The sequence below is a fragment of the Dermochelys coriacea genome, chromosome 4, assembly GCF_009764565.3.
Source record: "Dermochelys coriacea isolate rDerCor1 chromosome 4, rDerCor1.pri.v4, whole genome shotgun sequence".
NCBI classification, from domain to species: Eukaryota; Metazoa; Chordata; order Testudines; family Dermochelyidae; genus Dermochelys; species Dermochelys coriacea.
The window spans coordinates 86,085,788-86,092,925 of NC_050071.1; positions in this window are offsets into that span (position 1 = coordinate 86,085,788).

The window sequence follows — 7,138 nt, forward strand, 5'->3', positions numbered from 1 at the left end:
CTCATAGTTAAATGTCATCTTAACAAGGACAGTCTGTGAACAGAGACCTACATTTTCAGAAGTTACTTAGTAGCAATTTTGGATGCCTCTGTGTTTGTATGCCCTATGTGAGGCACCTTAATGGTTGATTTTCAGAGGGTGGTGCTCAGAACTTCCTGAAAAATCAGATGTCTCAAGCTGAGAAGCCAAAAACTGAGGTACCCATAGTCATTGTCCCTTTTGAAAATTGAAAGGTAGGCAAATGCAGGCATAAAAGTTTGGGAGAAATTGACAGGGAACAAATGCCCAGAACATTTATTTCACAGAATAATTCTTCCATATTCCAAATGACTGACTTAAAAAAACATTTTAGAGTATCTTCAGACATCTGCTAGGGATCTTTTCAGCAGAGGCTATAGAAATCTTGCCCCTTTGTGGTATCACAAATAGTAAATGCTGCACAACTGCAATGTGGCCAAACTAATTTTTCCACCAGCAGAAATCTTCACTTTCATATATCCTGACTTTTGTATATGTTAAAATTTTCACCTTAATATTGCAGTGATATAGATTTTTGCATTTATTATATTTTATTCAAAGAAAAATTAAGCATGTCTCATAAACAAAGCAAGTTTTCTTCCATTTTTTTACAACTATTTAGGTTTTATTAGTGTTTGAAAGGGATAATGTCAAGGTAGAATGGAGAATATGCCTAAGGTTATACAGTTAGGTTATGTAAACAGGCTGGCTCTAGGTTTTTTGCTACCCCAAGCAGAGTGCCGCCGAAGCAAAAGAAAAAAAGGCCGGAGTGCCGCCCGGAGTACTGCCCCTTGAAAAGTGCTGCCCAAGCACATGCTTGGTTTGCTGGTGCCTAGAGCCAGCCTTGTATGTAAACAGGAGCAAAGAATGTACATAGGATTATACAAGAACATTATGAACTTATATTAATTACACATATAAAGTAACACAGGGGTATTAACAATCCATTGTTTTACTATGAATAGGAAGTCAAGCTGATATTTGGTGCTATATCAGTTTGCAAACAAATGAAAACCATGCATGAAGGTAACCTAGTCCATAGGAGTACTGTGGAAAGGGATCTGGGGATCACAGTGGATCACAAACTAAATATTAGTCAACAATGTAGCACTGTTTCAAAAAAAGCAAACATCATTCTGGGATGTATTAGCAGCAGTGTTGTAAGCAAGACACGAGAAGTAATTCTTCCACGCTACTCTGCATTGACTAGGCCTCAACTAGAGTATTGTGTCCAGTTCTGGATGCCACATTTTAGGAAAGATATGGACAAAGTCCAGAGACAAGCAACCAAAAATGATGATAGGTCTAGAAAACATGATCTATGAGGGAAGATTGAAAAAAATGGGTTTGTTTAGTCTGAAGAAGAGAAGACAGAGGGAGAACATGATAAGAGTTTCCAAGTACATTAAAGGTTGTTATGGGGGAGGGATTTTTTTAATTTTATTTTATTTTTATTTTTTTAACCTCTGAAGATAGGACAAGAGACAATGTATTTAAACTGCAGCAAGGGTGGTCTAGGTTAGACTATAGGAAAAAATTCCTGTCAGGGTAGTTAAGCACTGGAATAAATTGCCTAGGGAGCTTGTGGAATCTCCATCATTGGAGATTTTTAAGAGCTATCAGTGATGGTTTAGATAATACTTAGTCCTGCCTTGAGTGCAGAGGACTGGACTAGAAGACCTCTCGAGGTCCCTTCTAGCCCTACGCTTGTATGATTCTATATATAGACTTTGATGTGACATCATTATATGAAAGCAGGAAGTTAACATTGCAGACATGACTATGTCAAGGTTTTCTGAAATTCCAGATTCATTTTCTCAGAGCATTTTAGGGTTTTTGGTTCCAAAGTTTAGTATCTGTTGTGGGGGAGGGAGGGGACAGATTTTTATTCTGTTAAGTGATAAGTCTGCTAACTTTCCTCAAACCTGTCCTCAGATTGCTGGATATGGTCTGTAATTTGTTCTTTGTCTTATGTTTATTGCTTTGTGTCTAGCTGTAGATGAATGACTCTTTTAAGAACTAGAACATGGTGATACATTTCCAGGCTTCTGCAGGGAAGATTTTTAATAGATGTTGCTTTGAAAGAATGAGAGGAATTTTCCAGAATGCAGTAGGTTGGATTTTCATCACACTGGGTGTTGAAGGCATTTGTGTATGTAAGACCAGAAGTTTTGCATATTAAAGCATCTCCAGAAAATGTGTGCAGAACCAGGTCATAGTTTGTAAAACACAATGTGGGTGTTATATAGCACATAAAGACTTATCTCTGAATTTTAGATCCTTTTGGGTGAAAGGTGGCAGTTATTCTGAGCCAAATAACACCATAGAGTTTTGTTGATTTTGTTTGTTTTTAAGAAATACAGAATAATTTCTGCAGTTGGAATTGGAGCATAAGAGGAATTCTAAGTAGGGAGAACAGAATTTCCAAAGTCAGGGGGATTGTCTGGCATTAGGGAGGATAGACTTGTGGTTAAACCAGGGGCTCTCAACCTGGGGTATAGCATCCCCTTCCCACACTGAAGAATGGATCACAAACAAATGTCTGAGAAGTACAACCACCCTTGTCTATCCTATTGCAAAAGGGAAGGGGTTCCCTGTTAACTCCCACCTAAATGGAAGGTAGTATTGTATGTGTTCCTGGTACAGAAAATGGGGTAGCAGTACAAAAAAGGTTGAAAATACCTTGATTAAGGTATTGAACTGGGTTTCAGGAGATCTGGATCCCTGCCACAAATAGTCATGCATACCACACTGAAAGCAGCTAAAGCAAAGAGGCTGGAATCTGTCCATAAATTATGTTTCATCTGGAGCCAAATGGTCATCAAAATGAAATATGGAAATCTGTAAATTTATTTTCAAGACCCAGACAAAAAGATGTGGGCTAGAGCTGTGCCAGCAAGATGCTAACTGCTAGATTAAGGGGGGAAACATATGAAAGAGATGTTAATTCACCCCCTAACTATCAGCTTCCATAGGATGTGGGGGATGCAAAGGCTTACAGACACCTATAGAGTGAACCTGTAGGAGTACAGGGATGGAGAAGGGGGGACTGGAGAAAGGAGGATGGTAGAACCTTCCAGAGCTAGTCAAGGGTAGGAGACCTGAATGAGGATATAGTAGCCATTGTATGGGGAACACAGGCTATTTTACTTACAGACAGACAGTACACATGACCAGCATTCATTTGTAGAGCTGTTGGTGTAGCCTCTCCCTGATATGAGGATGGACTCTAACACCTGGGAGATTGCCTACATAATGGGACTAAGGAGAGAGATCTGAGACTTCCGTGGGAGAGGTTTTCTCTGGCTGTTCTGACAGCAGGGGATCAGGAAAGGGATTAATTTCAAACGATGAATGAAAAAGGAAATGTAATGTCTGTAACAGAACTAAGAGAAGCATACTTAATTTGGTACTCAAATTGAATATTATACATAATATTCAGTATTATTTTAATCTGATTTCCTGTCTATTTTTAATAAATATTGTTTTTAAATAGACTCCTATTTTAGGGGTATTTTCACACTGTTCATCCCCCAAAAAAGCAAAATGCCTCAACCTCTAAGGAGCGGTAGTAAAGAGTATAGGGTGTTTGGAACCTTCATCCCCACTTGGAAGTCTCAGTCAAAGGGGCATGGACTTGAGGGGTCATCTCCCAGAAGATGTTACCTAAGGCTGACATTGGTGAGCAAAAGGGAGATGCCTTAGAACCAAGGACAATACATGAGTTGGCAGAGGTGTAGGTGACAGCAATCTTATAATAACCAAGATAGAAAGCTCAACTCTGACCATGACACTTTGCATCCTACTGTTGTAAAAGTGTCTTGGGATCTCTCAGGGCTTTGGTTTTAATGCTTCATCCAAATGTCAGCACCTCCAACATCACACTGCTCTCTAACTTGATGCTGAGGTTGGTTCAGTAGTAAAATCAGAGGGAAGAGTGCCACCTACTGAATTCCCAGCAGCATTTTCTGCAGCATCTGGGATTTCCTTGGAGGTCCCAAATTCATGTTTTGATTAGTCCAAATCCTGTTTAGGATATGACCACACCCCACAGTTTCCGGCACTGGTAAAAGCTCCCTGTGTTATAACCAGAAGTACCAAGTGTTCCCACTCCTCTAATTTGCACATGCATAATTTTCACATAAGAGTCACTTTAATAGAGAGAGCTGTAAATGTAGCATGTTCTCTAAAACAGGAACACGATTCCATAGAACTGTCATTTCAATAAAAGTACACCTTAATGAGATACACTTTTTACACATTTACAAAAAGATAAATATAGCATGATGTGTTCTTTTGTTTTAGGCAGGCAGAAGATTTTCTACTCATTAGATCTGTAGAACTACTTACCAGCTTCCAATATTTTCAACATTTCTGATAATACAAAGAGAATAATCTGTGGGTGGCACTTTCAGAAATAAAAATATAAATAACATTAAAAGAGGATTTTTTAAGTTTTAAAAGTGTTCTCCTTGTAAAATTCACTATTATTTATTACCTATTTTTGTAAGATCACATGTGCCACAGAATGTTTTTCTTGCTTTTCAGGTAAAGGTCAAGAAAATAATATGTATTCTAAGGAGGAGGTCTGAATACCTACAAGAGTGCTATAACTTTACTGTGTCAGAAAAGCTGGAAATGAAACATCAGTCTTCTCTCTCTCATGTCTGAAGTGTTAAAAAGCTGTTTGAGTCAAGAGAGATGTTCATTGCTTTGCCATATTCATAATCTCTTTCATTTGCTTCAGATAACCATGAACTATAATGCTGCTGAGTGTCCATTATTGAAAAAGCAATATTCAGTTGAGCAGACAAAAAGGAGAAATTTAACCACAAGCAGAGAGAGTTTGAATTGTATGGTCTGCTGTAGTTATTCACCTAATAAAGTACAAGTCTGTGAGAGCCCCGGTTATCAATGGGAGTTACTAATAGCTTATAACAGGAGAAAACTAGCAGTATAGTTTCGCCTCTTATCTTGCTCTCTTATCTTATGCTTAGACTGCAAGACTGCTTGCTTTTTACATGTGTGTTATTATTTATTCATCATTTGTACTACTGAAGCATCTAGGACTCCTAGCCAATGACCAGGATCCAATTGTGTCGGTGCTGTGCAAACACAAAACAAAAACAGTGAGAAGGGAACCCAGAGTGGAAGGCCTTTGTGGAATTCATGGGAGCTGCTAGTTTTAGGGGGATGTCACCCACTTGTGCCATGGTGGGGAAACAAATTCCATATCCCCAAGGGAATGATGCCAGAGAAATTCTACAAGAGGAATATTGCAAGGTCTCCCATCTCATACACAGGCAATTCCTTCACAGGGGATTATCTAACCCAGAGTAACAGCTTTAACTCTGAATTGCTTTTTTTCTCATTTTTATCACATCCTAAGCATTACATAAATGCAGTTATGAATTTGTTTACAGCTTTATATGGGCACATCTCCTTTAAAGACCATAATTCATTGTTACAACTGCTCTTACTACACTACAGGGAGTGATGGATTTTAAAAGGGGTGAAGAGAACAATAAAATGTTTGTCCTGAAACTCTCTTTTTAATTATCATCCCCCTTCCATATTATAAGAGTAATGATCTCCATGTTGGGCTTTGCATTCAAATGCTGTATAAAACTGATTAGAGAGAGGAAGTGGGTGAGGTAGTATCTTTTAACGGACCAACTTCTGTTGGTGAGAGAGACAAGCTTTTGAGCTACACAGAGCTCTTTCTAACGTCTGGGAAAGGTACAGATTGACAGAGCCAGAAGAGTACCCAGAAGTCACCTACTACAGGACAGGCCCAACAAAGAAAATAACAGAACGCCACTAGCCATCACCTTCAGCCCCCAACTAAAACCTCTCCAACGCATCATCAAGGATCTACAACCTATCCTGAAGGACGACCCATCACTCTCACAGATCTTGGGAGACAGGCCAGTCCTTGCTTACAGACAGCCCCCCAATCTGAAGCAAATACTCACCAGCAACCACACACCATACAACAGAACCACTAATCCAGGAACCTATCCTTGCAACAAAGCCTGTTGCCAACTCTGTCCACATATCTATTCAGGGGATACCATCATAGGGCCTAATCACATCAGCCACACTATCAGAGGCTCGTTCACCTGCGCATCTACCAATGTGATATATGCCATCATGTGCCAGCAATGCCCCTCTGCCATGTACATTGGTCAAACTGGACAGTCTCTACGTAAAAGAATAAATGGACACAAATCAGACGTCAAGAATTATAACATTCAAAAACCAGTTGGAGAACACTTCAATCTCTCTGGTCACTCGATTACAGACCTAAGAGTGGCTATCCTTCAACAAAAAAGCTTCAAAAACAGACTCCAACGAGAGACTGCTGAATTGGAATTAATTTGCAAACTGGATACAATTAACTTAGGCTTGAATAGAGACTGGGAATGGATGAGTCATTACACAAAGTAAAACTATTTCCCCGTGTTATTTCTCTCCCCCACCCCACCCTCCACTGTTCCTCAGATATTCTTGTTAACTGCTGGAAATAGCCTACCTTGCTTGTCACCATGAAAGGTTTTCCTCCTTCCCCCCCCCCCCCCCGCTGCTGGTGATGGCTTATCTTAAGTGATCACTCTCCTTACAGTGTGTATGATAAACCCATTGTTTCATGTTCTCTGTGTGTGTATATCAATCTCCCCTCTGTTTTTTCCACCAAATGCATCTGATGAAGTGAGCTGTAGCTCACGAAAGCTTATGCTCTAATAAATTTGTTAGTCTCTAAGGTGCCACAAGTACTCCTTTTCTTTTTGCAAATACAGACTAACATGGCTGCTACTCTGAAACCTGTACTTGGAGTGTTACAGCTAAATAGAAGATCAAACAGATTGTTTATCATAAGTAGTTAGCACATATTCTAAGGGACCATTCAAAGTAAAGTGGCCCATTAGCACTCCCCTCCCCGTATTCGTAGGACAAAAAGGGAGGTGGGGTTAGTGGATTACAGATTGTTGCAATAAGACATAAATCCAGTGTCATTATTAAGACCATAATTTTTAGTGTCTAGCAAAAGTTATGAATTCAAGCTCCCAGGTTCATCTTTTGAACGTGTTGTGCAGGTTTTCTTTGAGGATGCAGATTG